The sequence below is a fragment of the Antennarius striatus genome, chromosome 8 (genome assembly GCF_040054535.1).
Source record: "Antennarius striatus isolate MH-2024 chromosome 8, ASM4005453v1, whole genome shotgun sequence".
Taxonomy (NCBI): Eukaryota; Metazoa; Chordata; class Actinopteri; order Lophiiformes; family Antennariidae; genus Antennarius; species Antennarius striatus.
This window is the reverse complement of record NC_090783.1, coordinates 18,252,501-18,267,153: the sequence shown is the minus strand read 5'-3', so window position 1 is coordinate 18,267,153 and position 14,653 is coordinate 18,252,501. Positions and strand designations below refer to the sequence as shown.

Below are 14,653 nucleotides of genomic sequence, written 5' to 3'. Positions count from 1 at the left end.
TGTGTGTGTGTGTGTGTGTGTGTGTGTGTGTGTGTGTGTGTGTGTTCATGCAATTGACAACATTAATAGAGTATGCTATTAATTTCTCTTTGGGGATTACAACAGTATATAAAATAAATAAAAATTGGGCAGTTAGGTAACAAAAATGGGAATAAAAACATAAATAAGTACAATAATACTAAACAAGTATTAAATTACGTTGAAAGTTGAAGAAGTAAATGAAATTCTTATATCACATCAGAGATCATGAAAATGTAACAAAATAAAGAATTAATGTATGAATGAAATGCTTAAATTTCACCAAATGTCTAAAGACACATCAGTAGATCAGAAATCTATAAATGCAGATTTGTGAACTGATTCTACTACTTTCAGTTATGCATTTAAAAACTAATCTGTAACAAATCCCACTCAAACAATGAGTCTGAGATCAACGTATAAACATGGAAATAAAAACAAGCATTGCAAAAAAGAGGTCGCTGTATATAGAACAATCAGTTGAAAAAGGCTGAATAACATTCCAAATTCACACCAAAAACAAAACCAAGAAACGGAATGATACTGTATCTAAATGGCATGCAAGGACACTGAATAACAAAATGGTACAAATACATAAAAAAGCAAAAGGCATTAATTCAGGACTTTGCCCTCTATACCATCCTCATTGTGTTTGGTGTCTAATCTGCCCTATATCCAACAAATTATAGATTTCTATTTATTTTTATATATGACCCCCAAAATGCTAGGCTTAGTCTTACCAGCCAGTCCAGCTGGGGTAAGTGAAAAAATTGTACAATTTCATTAACATTAATGTTTCATATTTGTATTAAAAACTCCACTGCTGATGTAGCACTTTTTCACCTTCACTCCTTGATCGACAGCCTTTATATAGACTGGAGGGGTGCTATGGTTATTTTCCCTGTTGAAAAACAAATGATGATCCCCACTGATGCAAGTATGAAGGGATGTAACGCTGAAGGAGTGTGCCAAATTTGAATACATACCCAACCCACACCATCACACCTCTTCTATGTTCCATGGTGGAGAAGAGACATGTAGACACCATCCGTTCTCCTTTTCTGTCACAGAAAGATGGGAGGGTTGGAAACAAAAATCTCCCATTTAAAATTGAGGCTACTTTTCACTCGAAAGACTTAAAGGGGTCCTATTATGAAAAACATTTTTTCAGGTGTTTAGATATACTTAATGATCCATTCTAACCATACCAACTCCTTGTATCTAGAAAACAAATATGCTTCCCGCATATTTGGAATCTTTTGGAATATTTGGCTGGACAGCATCATAATCTGTGTGGTCACAGCTCCCATCTTGAGCTAACAGCAGGAGTGACTGACAGTGATTGCCGTATCCTGAGTCATATTTCATTGATTGACATGTCCTCTCCCTGGATAAGGGTGTGTGGTCATCTCCGAGGTGGAGTTTCTGTTCAGGCTTAGGTAGTAGTGTACGGAAATGTCTTGGCTCAGAGCTAAACACTGAAAGTTACTCAGAAGCTGTTGAAGTCAGCTAGCATTTGGCTAACTAGTTAGCTCCGCTTCAGTCATGTAGGTGTAGGTGTGCGTGTGTGTGTGTGTGTGTGTGTGTGCGTGTGTGTGCATCTGCATGACATATCCTCAGCGTCATAACGAACACAAAACCAGTTTTATAGCACATGAAAACAGCTACTAAATCAAAACTGTTTTCAGTTTTTTGATGAATGAAAGCAGCTTTGGCTCTTTTAAGTGATCTGAGAACTGGGTTATCCAAAGCAACTACACAGCTCATTAACAAGCAGCTTTAGTCTCTTTATTTACAGCCTAACAGAAATTCACTGTCACCAGTTAAGGGTAAAACTCACTTTATTGATCCCGAGGGGGAATAGGTTATTGTTGGGCTTGCGCTAGCCATTTGCCACGTCGCCATAGGCGTGTAAATTCCAGATTGTCTCCAAGGTTTTTAGCCTGTGTAGCCATAGTGGCGTTCTTATTTTTAGGAAAAAAAGGCTAAAACTTACAACTTTTTTTGACTTGCGAAAATCCCCGAGCGATAACAAAATTTTTTTTTTCGCTAGCGCCGCTATTTCTCTCGGCGCATGTCAACAGAAATAGCCGAAGTGACCTGAACGCTCCCAATCATTAAATATGCACTCGGGTCATGACCTCCTCTAATCCAAAGAAAAAATAGGATTCTTTTTTTACAAGCTAAACCCGCACGCCCCTTCGCGACGAGCATTGGTCGTCCGCGCACTGCGCCACTGTCTTGGACACAGAGAGTGGCTTTTTGTAGCTTGCTCAATTCTTTTACAATGAGCCACAGTGGCTTCGTCCTACTAGCTCCTACTGCAAGCCCAGTGTTATAGTTGTACTGGTCTAGAAATGTCAGACTAAGGAGCATTTAAGAATGAAGTGCTAAAAAGAAATTGTAATATAGTAATCCCTCGTTACTCGCGGTTAATGTGTTCCAGGACCACCAGAGGAAAAACTAAATTGTGTGATGTAGCAGCAAACTATTTATTTTATTACAGTAATTTATGTTTATGAACCCTCCCCATACTGATATGAAACCACCTTATATCTGTGTTACCTTTTCCCACACTCATATAGACTGTTTAAAGCACTTTTGCATTAAAGAAGGTGCTTCTTTAATACACAGAAGTACACTGCGTTCCGTGAGTCTCGGAACTCAGCGCCCACACTGATGCTGTCAGCCAATAGCATGCGCATACAGTGTCAAGTGACTACCTACTAAAAATCCCACAATGTAGTGAAGTTGTGCATCTTGAAGTGCGAATACACGAGGGATTACTGTAAATAAACAATAGATAAGAGAATAAAAATGTATATATGTACAGTATTTAGTGCCATAGCTTTCATTTGTCCTCTTCTTCACTGCTGACGTAGGGTAAGTGGATGGAGTTAATGTGGGGATGGCGCCTAACAGCCAACAGTTCAATATACTTCACAAATAAAAGAAAAAACCTCCACGTTTTGTATTACCGCTCCGGTAGCAACCCATGTTTCATTAGGCTACGTCAGCTTAGTTGCCCGGTGTTGTTAGCCAGCGATCTCTCATTGTCATTGACGACTGTTGGGAAACACAGTTTTAATTACCTCCTGTACGTAATCATCTGGTGCTGTCTCCATTAATTTCTGTCCCATTTTTCTCCACAAAACCTCTGCGATGTTTACCGGCCGGTGTCAATTTGATCACCATCTCGTGTATACACAATGGACCACAAGTCACATTCAGCTCACTGAGAAAATAATTCCACGCTTACCGCAGAAAAATTAAGTTATTTCATGAAAAACAACAGTGAAAAGCACGAGAAAATAAGAGGGAAATACATAGTAATGAAGTTACTAAAACCTTATAAGTCCTTAACTACAGCTAAGTGCGACCGCACAGTAGCGTGCGCGTTCACGTGGGGGTTAGGGAGATGTGGCAGGGGATTTGATAGTGGATTAATCACATTTTTTTTTAAATAGTCGACTAATTGGATCATACTTGAATTGAATGTAAAGCAAACACCTTCTCTCACACCAGCATGAAGCTGCTCTTATATAACCAGCATTAGTTTTCAACTTGGAGTGTTTAAGGTATATGCCAACGAAAATTAAAGAAAATTAAGAAGATAGTTCTTTAAATCTTTAATGAAATACAGTAATACCACGCGTATTCGTGCTTCAAGATGCGCGGCTTCACTACATTGCGGATTTGTAGTTGGTAGTCACGTGATACTGTTGGGGCATGCTATTAGCTGACAGCATCCGTATGTGCGCTGCATTCCAAGACTTACGGTTCTTCCTGCAACTTTTTTTGATACAAGTGTTTTAAACAGTCTGAGGACCCGTCCACACGATGAAGGATTTTTTAAAAATGCAACTTTTTTGTTGTGTTTACGCCTTCCGTCCACACGACAACGCAGATATCTGGAATGAAAATGCACCTTTTTGAAAACGCTGGCCGAGGTGGATTTTTAAAAAAACGCTGGGTCTGCTTTGTCGTGTGGACGGTGTATCCGCAACTTTTAAAAAACACTGATGTCTTGCCTGCGATGAAAACCTCTGTGACGTCATATTTATGGGCCCGTGTGTTCTGACAACAAAATACGGAGGATTCCTACTGGAAAAAAATTTGACTCAATACTGCCACCACATGGTTTGGCATGCTTATAGCCATCTTCGAAAACACACCGACGCGTTTACGTGTAGACGGAGATTTTTTTGAAAACGATTTTGTGTGGACGCGAATCGTTTTCGATGCGTTTTTAAAAAGTTGCGTTTTTAAAAAAAACCGTCATCGTGTGGGTGGGGCCTGAGATAACCTGTGTTGTTTTGTTGTTTGGGAAGATGGAAAGAGTACTTTGAAGAGTTGATGAACAAGGAAAATGAGAGAGAAAAAAGACTAGAAGAGGTGATTGTTGTGGACCAGGAAGTAGCAAAGATTAGTCAGGATGAAGTGAGGAGGGCATTGAAGAGGATGAAGAGTGGAAAGGCAGTCGGGCCTGATGATATACCTGTAGAGGTTTGGAAGTGTCTAGGAGAGGTGGCAGTTTCTGACTGGGTTGTTCAACAGGATCTTAGATAGCGTGAAGATGCCTGAGGAATGGAGGAGACGTGTGCTGGTGCCCATTTTTAAGAACAAGGGAGATGTGCAGAGTTGTGGCAACTACAGAGGAATAAAGCTAATGAGGCATACAATGAAGTTATGGGAAAGAGTAGTTGAAGCTAGACTAAGAGCAGAAGAGTACTACAGATGCAGTATTTGCTTTGAGGATGTTGATAGAGAAGTACAGAGAAGGCCAGACGGAGCTGCATTGTGTTTTTGTAGATCTGGAGAAAGCTTATGACAGGGAGCCCAGAGAAGAACTGTGGTATTGTATGAGGAAGTCTGGAGTGGCAGAGAAGTATCTGAGAGTCGTGCAGGACATGAATGAGGACTGTAAGACAGTGGTGAGGTGTGCTGTAGGTGTGACAGAGGAGTTCAAGGTGGAGGTGGGGCTGCATCAGGGATCAGCTCTGAGCCCCTTCTTGTTCGCAGTATGGAACGGGTGGAGGAGTGTCACGTGTGATAGAAGAGTTTCAGCTAAAATGAAAGGAAAGGTGTACAAAACTGTGGTGAGACCAGTGATGTTGTTTGGTCTAGAGACAGTGTCACTGAGGAAAAGACAGGAGACGCAGAGATGAAGATGCTGAGGTTCTCTCTGGGAGTGACCAGGAAGGATAGGAACAGGAATGAGTACATCAGAGGGACCGCACATGTTAGAGGTTTTGGAGATAAAGTCAGAGAGGCCAGACTGAGATGGATTGGACATATCCAGGGCAGAGATAGTGAATATATTGGTAGAAGGATGCTGAGTTTTGAACTACCAGGCAGGAGTCCTCGAGGAAGACCAAAGAGGAGGTTTACAGATGTAGTGAAAGAGGACATGAATGTAGTTGGTGTGAGAGAAGAGGATGCAGAATACAGGGTTAGATGGAGGCAACTGATTCGCTGTGGCGACCCCTGAAGGGAAAAGCCGAAAGGAAAAGATGAAGAGTTTTGTTGTCCTGAGTTGGTCTACGTGTATGTTTTTGCGAGACTGAGAAGGGGGCATGAGAATGAGAGTGAGAATGCGAGGAGGAGATTGTTGCCAGTTCTTGTTTGTTCCTTGATAAGCCTGGACGCCAAATAAAGACTGTTCAAGGAATATCGTGTGAGCTATCTTTGCCCACCATAAGGAACACCCGGGGTGTTACAAATATATACGAGAGTAGGAAAAGGTAATAAAGATATAAAGTGGTTTACTATCAGTATGAGGAGGGTTCATAAATTGTAAGTAATAAAATATTTTGTCGCTTTTTTGTTTTCGCGGGTGGTCCTGGAAAGCATTAACCGCGAGTAACGAGGGATTACTGTCTGCTTGTAGCATCAATTGTTTAACTGTGTAGCACAAAGTACAAACAGCTGAGTAAAATAAAGAAAAGGCACTTGCCTAAACAACACAAAAATAATTACTTCAGGATTATTTTTTAGGTTTTTCTTTCTTAATTTGTCTTTGACATTAAAACCAGCAACAATAAAGAACTAAAGAATAATAAAAATAACAACAACAATGATAATAATAACATTGCAGAAAACACATTAAATTTTTGTGCTAAGTGCAGCCATGAATCTTATCATCAATGCTCATGTTAGTGTTTCCACCTATGAGTAAGTGGTAAGCTAGCTCTTTGTTTACGCTAATATTAGCAGCTAACTGGCCAGTTAGCTTACCCAGATGACAGTCCCTCTTCATTGTTGTTTCAAGCCACAACGTGTTTCTTTTTCACAGCTCTGCTGTCGTAGACGCAAGTTCTGTCTTGCTGATATTGCATTGCACACTTTTTTTTTCTTAAAATACTTCCACAGATTTGAGCAACACTGCCGACGGGTAGACATGATACCAGAGCGTGTCTAGTATAACTTTGGGTGACAATACGGCTGACCCTGATTACCACTACTGAGAATGTGTGTCAAGGACAGAAAGGCAGAAGCGGCACTGAAAGTTGCAAAAGGTGTTTCGAGAGTAAGACAAAGATTAATAATAAAATAAAAACTAAGCATTGACTATTAAATTATTTGCCAAAGACTTTAATAGTCGACATAATTGTGGTAGTTAACTAATTGTGGCAGCACTGAAGGCAACATAAGTACTTATGAACCCCACACCATCACACCTCCTCCTCCATGCTTCACGATGGGAACCACACATGTAGAGATCATCCATTCACCTTTTCAGACAAGGTGGAAATATCTCAAATTTGGACATACCAGAGCAGCTTTCCACTGGTCTAATGTTCATTCCTTTCCTTCCTTTCCCTAAATAAATCTCTTCTGCTTGTTGCTTTTTCTTAGTAGTGGTTTGGGGTCATAAACCACCACTTAGTAGTGGTTTAGGGTGGCAGTAGCTTAGTCCACTAAGTCTTGGACTGGGGACCAGAAGTCACTGGTTCAAGACCCGAGTCAGACAAAACATTTTAGAGTTTCAACTGGCAGCGGGAGATGCCAGGTTAGCTCCCGAGCACTGCCAACGCGCCCTTGAGCGAGGCGCCGTCCCCTATATAAGCAGCTCATTGGGCACATCAAGAAGTCGGTGCCTGCTGCTCTACATCCCCATCAGTTGCATGCAGACAAGTCCCTTATATGTGTGTTCTGAGCCTGTACTCACATGTGTATATATACAGAATGTGTGTGTGTGTGTGTGTGTGTGTGTGTGTGTGTGTGTGTGTGTGTGTGTGTGTGTGTGTGTGTGTGTGTGTGTGTGTGTGTGTGTGTGTGTGTGTGTGACTAACATCAGTGTGTATAGAGTGAAAAGAATTTCACCTACAGAGGACAATAAAGTAAATTTCATTTAATTTCTTAGCAACCATTTGACAATCAAGGATTGATTTGTCCTCATATGAGGCAGTTTTGTCTTTGGCCCCGTCCACACGACGACGGATTTTTTGAAAACGCAACTTTTTGTTGCGTTTACGCCTTCCGTGCACACGACAACGCAGATATCCGGAACGAAAACGCAACTTTTTAAAAACGCTGGCCGAGGTGGATTTTTAAAAAAATGCTGGTTCTGCATTGTCGTGTGGATGGCGTATCCGCAACTTTTTAAAAACGCTGATATCTTGCCTGCGACAAAAACAGCTGTGACGTCATATTTATTTTTATGTTGTGACAACAAAACACGGAGGATTCCTATTGGATAAAATTTGACTCAATACTGCCACCACATGGCTTGGCATGCTTATCGCCGTCTTCGAAAACGCACTGCTGCGTTTACGTGTGGACGGAAATTTTTTTGAAAACCTAGTAGTGTGGACGCAAATCCTTTTCGATGCATTTTTAAAAAGCTATGTTTTTTAAAAAATCCATCATCGTGTGGACGGGGCCTTAGTGTTTAATATTTTTTCACGACTGCACTTGAGGTTGCATTCAAAGTTTTTATTTATTCATTTTGGACTGATTGACCTTGGTGATCTGCAATTAACGATGGACTGTCATTTCTCTTAACTGATTGGTTCTTGCCATAATATGGTGAATCGAACTGTCAACTGTGGAACCACCCTGACGTAGGACGGCAAAAAATCCACAAAGTAACCTTGACAAGGCACACTTGAAAAGCAATTCAGGTGACAACCTCATGAAGCTCATTGAGACAAAGCCAAAGGTTTGCTAAGCTGTTATCAAAGCAAAGGGTGGTTATTTTGAGGAATTAAAATATAAAAAACATTTAGCTGCGTTCAGACTGCTGGCAAATCGGGTATCAATCAGATTTCCTTCCATAACAGATTTTTAGGGTTGACCGTCCACACTATTTTTAGCAAGTGACCAAATGTGATCTTGCTCTGTCCAGACGTAGGGGTGGAGGCGTTATTCACGCTCCGTAATGCGGATTGGCTCTTGCAGTGCATAGACCAACGTCAACGGACAGTCAAATCTGATCGGTGTGTTTGGAGCTGTTCAGACTGAGATGCATCTGTCCAAATAGGATATGAAACTACCTCCTGAATGTGATTTCAATCCATCCTGTAAAAATCGGATTTCATGTGGTATGTGACTGTTCAGCATATGAACAAGACATCCGATATCAATCATGATGGGCTAAAAATCAGACTTTGACGACCAGTTTGAAAGCAGCCTTAGAGTTCTTTCAGTTTTTGTTTGCTACATAATTTCATAAATCTTGCACAATAGTTTTGATGTCTTCAGTTTGTATGTACAATATAGAAAGAAATAACAATGAAGAAACTAGAACAAAGGCAGTCACAGACTGCAACATCCCACAACACCCCTGAATTCAAAATTTTTAGCCTAGTGTTCTGACCTACTTTCACATATCAAAGCACTAGCTTTGATCTATGGTCTTACTCATACTGGCTTTCTCCCTCGTCTTTCTATCTTATTCGGTTCCTGAGTGTACAAAAGTTGAAATTTGACCTTGACCTAGTTTTCTCAAGGTCATCATCGTATTTTCATCCCCTTTTTTTTTTTTTTTAATTTTAATTTTATATACTGGTTTGATCCCCGAAGGGAAATTAAGAAAGCACACTCTAGCTACTGATTACAAACGCATGCATACATATTTGTGAGTACAGGCCCCTGTATCACACACACACACACAAAGGGGCCTGTAGGCATGCAGGGGAGGTAGAGTGGCAGGCAGCTCCTTCTTGGTGCGCCTCAAATGAGCAATTTGTAAAGGGGACGGCACCTTGCTCAAGGGTGCCTCGGCAGTGCTCCGGAGATGAGCTGACACCTCCCACTGTCAGCTCACCTCCGGGTATTTTTGGGGGGGCGGGAGCGGGAATCGAACCGCCGATCTTAAATCATAGGACGACCCGCTCTACCGCCCGCTTTACCACTGAGCCACTGCCGCCCCCCTTGGCCACCCGAGTAATGTGCTTTTTGTTTCATCTTACTATCTGCAACGGCTGTGAATATATTTGGAAGACATACTTACAGACGAACAAACAGACGAACACACAAACACTGACAATTACAATACATCACCACTTTGAAGCGGGATGTAAAAAAACATTGAATGAAGAGGTATGTCCAAGCTTTTTGCTGGTCGTGTATATCAGTATTCTAAACAAAAGGAAATTTAATACTGTGACAATATTCTTCTGTATACATGAACCAAAAAGGTCACTTCAACAGGCTTGGCAGGTTGTCAGTATTATGAGAATGGTATTGAGAGTTAAGCCAGACCAAACATCTGCTAAATGTACTAAGCATAACCTCACACCAACTTACTCCTACTAAATAAACATGGGTCTGTTGTGTTGACATTACCGTAAACTTACAGCCCCACTTAAATATGCATTCAGCCATTAGCTATCACTTTTAACATTTTTAATGTTCTTTGTTTTTTTAGATAAAAACAAAGAACCTTTATAATCTCTATATGACAACCAGCTTGTCTCTGCTTTGTCTCTCTTGCAGTTGTACCTCTACAAACGTGTACAATTCTCCTTCACTTGTACAAACTTAGCCACTGCAAAGAAAGCAAGGTTTGGCTCAGGTTCAGAGCTAAGTGAAAAGGTTAGCACCATGAGAGTAATCTTTAGAAGTGACGATCAAAGTAAGAAGGCCCTACATCACCAGGTCATATGACCTTTTGGGTAAAAGTAATGCTGGGTCAATGGCAGCACCGGTTACAGATGACAGAGTGCCTGCTTTTTCTTTGCATAAAAATGTATGCCCTGCACTCTGTCATAATCAAAACGGTGAACTAACACTGGTTGTTATGGCCATACCTATGAACAAAACAATTATTAACATAGAATGAGAATAGCCAGGCCACCCCAAAAGCTGGGGCCATCTAAACTCAAACTGTACAAGCCACTTCCTTTTATGGTTGTACTCTATGTCCCTGCCCATGTGCATCATTGTGTTTATAACAAACAGTAATTTCTACCCCTGCCACCAAAACTGACTCAACATTTATTTCTTAAGTCCTAGTTCAGGAAATCGAGAGACCAGGAGAAAATACTAATTTAAGCAAATTAATTTCGTAGTGCTGGTGGAATCAATACGGATATATTTGGCAAAACAATAGCTCATGCAGGAACCTTGTCATCACTTCAAGTCATGATATACTGTAATAGCAAGACAAAAATGTAGTTACAAGTTTCAAATGCATTTACATTTCTCTGTAGAATAGCATAGCAGTGTTGATATAACGGTAACCACAAAAACCTGAAGATTAAAAAGCTGCATATATTAGCATTGTTATAAATCTAAAAATCAGGGTGTCAGAGGAGTCATTTACTTTTTCAGCCACAACAATTTCCAAGTAGTGCCCACTTTGTATGAATGCTGTCATTGCATAGGCTAAAAATGCAGTCAACTACTGCCAATACTACAACTAGTACTAAGACCGTCCGAAAGATCTACTAAATACAGGAACTTCATGGCATGAATAACCGCCACACAAAATATAAATTATGTTAAAACTACGGATACATTAAGCATATAATGGTGATAATGGTGCTTTTTTCCCTGTGCAGGACTGTATACATTCTTCATAATTTAAGTATGTCTTTTGGATCAAATAAGAAAAGTACTGAGACATCTACTATGATTATACAACACATGTGCAAAACAATTATTAAAAACTGCTATATTTAGACAATGCATTACAGAGAAAATATCTCAAATAAGCTGCTGTGCTTTTGACTGGTAATGTTAACTCACAAGAACGCAAGACATCACAAAGGTGAAGCTTGGTCAATCGGTTTAAAAGATACTTCCTCTTACGACAGTAGAAAACAGCAGAACAGAGGTGAGGTTGAAGGTAAGATTTTAGATAGCTAACTAACAATGACAACTGCTACACAGCAGTCCATTGAATGACGCTAGCTTGATGGCTACATATGCTAACATACGACATAACAACAGACATATTCTTAGAAACAGATTATCGACAAACGTCATCAGTTCGGGAAATCAGTTAACAATCTATAGTAATTTCTACAATATTAAGTACTCACACAAGCTTTGTGATACTGTAGGATCATCGGGAAGCTAATAGTGCACAGAACCGGGCAGGAAGAGTGCTTGAATATTACGTTAAAATAGTTAACCTGACCCAAACCTGCTAACTAAACGTCGATATCCACCTCTTGTAGTTCGAGAATGTTTAAATTTAGCTGATCGATTTTTTTTAATATTACCAGAATAGCGAACGATAACATATATCACCACCAGACAAATCTTCAAAAAAAAAAAATAAAGAAAAAAATAGGAAAAACAACTCTACTTAAAACGACAGGAAATAAAACCAGCTATGCTAAACGTCAACAGCAGGCAAACGTCAGTCTGCTAACTTGCCAGCACAAGCTAGCACGGAGCCTAGTCAACAAGCTAACAGTACTTTCGAAGGAGATTCGCTGGGTCGAACTAGTTTTAGTAACAGCACGGGTAGGATGGCATGAAGCAAACCTTACAGTTTGGTAGATTATTGGTTAATATCCAGACTTACACTGACTTATTATCCATATATGACGGTTAGCTCAACCTCAAAAATAGCTGAATGTCTAAGTAGGCCCGAGATGAGAGTCTGTTGGACGTCGACCGAAGAGTCCGCCTTAAGCTCGACCAAAGAGAAAACTAACCAGCAGCCAGCTGGGCTAGTCGGGCAACAGTCACCGCAAGAACACCATAGAACAACATCTGGTAATATGTCAGCAGAGTGGCCACTGGAGGCACTCAGAATGTGGGCTAAGTGTAACACAGTGTCTAAAGCGCTGTTCCCGTAGTGAATATATAAAGAGGAAAAAAAAAAAGAAAAACACTCAGAAAAACAGCGGCCATTCTGAAGCTGAACAAAGAGTGCGTTCCTACTCATCACCGCAAAATTGCACTTAATCGTTACTCAGGCCCGAACGAGAGACTAGCGGGTGTATTTTTTCAGGAAACTCTTAACCGTGCTGTTGGTGTAAAACGTCCACAATTAATGTTTAATTCAACTGTTTTACCTTCAGAGGTGTGACTCCGCGATCCTCGCTGCTTCCTCCTCGTCTCCTACGCTGCTGCTGCGCTCCCCTCCCTCCCCTTCCACCAAACTGCGTCATTTGCACGCCTAACCAATGTTATCACGAGACTTTGAAATACAGTTTAATATTTCGGGATAAAATCTAGTCTCATTTACATAAAATATCGCACTTCTTAGTTTTGGATAGAAGCATTGCTTACTACAACAGTGCACTGTACATATCTGTTCAATAACTTACTGGACAATGCTGATAACATATGCTGCAATAAATAGTAAATTATGGTTAGATCCCCCCCAAAAAAGTTTTTTTTTTTTTTTTTTTTTTTAAATCTGTCTCACGACATTTCTCCAATCGAGACATCCAGATTTTACTTAATGCAAATATTTTTCAGGATTCCTTCAATGAGAAGTTCTGAATGGCCAGTAGGTTTCAATGTCATGACACACTGATTGAATATTTGTTCATGACGGACTTTTGAAGGAACGTTGATGTCACAAAATTACGTGGGTGCTTACATGTATGAAAAATAAAAGTTAACAAATATTTAGTTTGGTCATTCTGGAGATAAATATAACAAATAACATTCTAAACATAATACTAGACATACACATTTTTGTACAGTGAACTTCAATCCACTTAAAGACAGCATAGGTTTAGCGTGTTATTTGGTAAGTATGCATTTGCTCTGGTGGCAAAACAGAAGTAAATGGCCTTTTTCAGACATTTATTATAATATTTCAGTGGGGGGCCGTGCATTTCACACTTAGGCCTTCAGTGATGTTCTACTTAGTCAAACTTGCTTAAATACATCCAATAATACTATAAACTGCTCCCACTGCTGCGACCAATGTGGCATTCGAGGACTGGGGCGTTTATAACTTCCCTGAAATTGGACAAGAACCGGCACTTTTGGGGAGGCGTCAGCCCTACTCCTTTTATTGTCTCTCGCACAGAAGAACCCAGAGGCCACACCTTTTATAGATGTCACACAAATACTTCAAAGAACAAAGCCAGCTGTGCGATTAGACACTTATTTGACCATCATTTAAGACGATAAAAGCTGTACAGCTGGAGAAACAAAATAAGAAATACACTAACACACTACTAGATGTTGCATCACCTCAATCGTGTATAACACTGGTTTGTGGGGTGGCAGTGGCTCAGTGGTAGAGTGCGCATCCAACGATCCTGGGATCAGCAGTTCGATTCCCGCTCCCGTGTGAGCTGACAGTGGGAAGTGTCAGCTCACCTCCCAGTCACTGCCAAGGTGCCCTTGAGCAAGGTACCATCCCCCTTACAAACTGCTCAATTGGGGTGCACCACGAAGTCGCTGCCTGTCACTGTGCTTCCCCCCTGTACTAAATGCATGCCCCTAGTGTGTTGTGTGTTTGTTTCAGGGGCCTGTACATGATATATATAAACACACACACACACACACACACACACACACACACACACACACACACACACACACACACACACATATATATATATATATATATATATATATATACAGTGAAGTCCATAAATATTGGGACATCAACACTATTTTCATCTTTTTGGCCCTGTACACCGCCACAATGAATCTGAAATGACACAAACAATACAGGCTTTAAGTGCAGACTTCCAGCTTTAATTTGAGAATATTTGCGTCCAAATTAGGTGAACAGTGTAGGAATTACAACAGTTTCTACATGTGCCTCCCACTTTTTTTGTTCGTCCGTTAGTGTGTCCACCAAATATCTTCACAAATCAATCAATCAATCAACTTTTATTTATATAGCGCTTATAGCTCAGCTCCCCCACCACTACCGGCTCCTCGTCCCAGGCCTCTCCCGGCCCTGCACACCGCTCCACTGATGCTCGCTCCTCCTGTGCTTCCTCTCCTTACACCCCTGCCACTTCTCCCGGGCCTACTTCAAGAACTGCAAAGCTCTACGGCCCCACCTCAACCACTGTACTTCCAACCTTGCCACGTCCTCCTGCTCCCACCACGACTGAGACCGTCATCACTGCAGACCTGGTGACGAAAACGCTGAGGCGGCTCCGTCCCTATAAGGCGGCTGGACCGGATGAGGTCTCCCCAAGACTCCTCCCAGCCTGTGCTTCGGAACTGGGGGACCCCCTGCAGCGATTGT

At 40.9% G+C, this 14,653-nt stretch overlaps 1 protein-coding gene across 2 annotated transcripts in view; it reads right to left on the bottom strand.

The window, feature by feature from the left end:
* shoc2 (SHOC2 leucine rich repeat scaffold protein) overlaps positions 1 to 12,571 on the bottom strand; it is a 35,691-nt gene extending 23,120 nt beyond the window's left edge. The window contains exons 1-2 of one of the 2 annotated variants that reach the window (XM_068320673.1): positions 12,498 to 12,547; positions 1,005 to 1,079 (exon numbers count right to left, since the gene is read on the bottom strand). The gene's annotated coding sequence lies outside the window, so the exon portion shown is untranslated. Of the gene's footprint in view, positions 1 to 1,004; positions 1,080 to 12,497 lie in introns of both variants that reach the window. The other variant, XM_068320672.1, reaches the window with a different exon arrangement.
* Between the last annotated feature and the right edge of the window lie 2,082 nt (positions 12,572 to 14,653).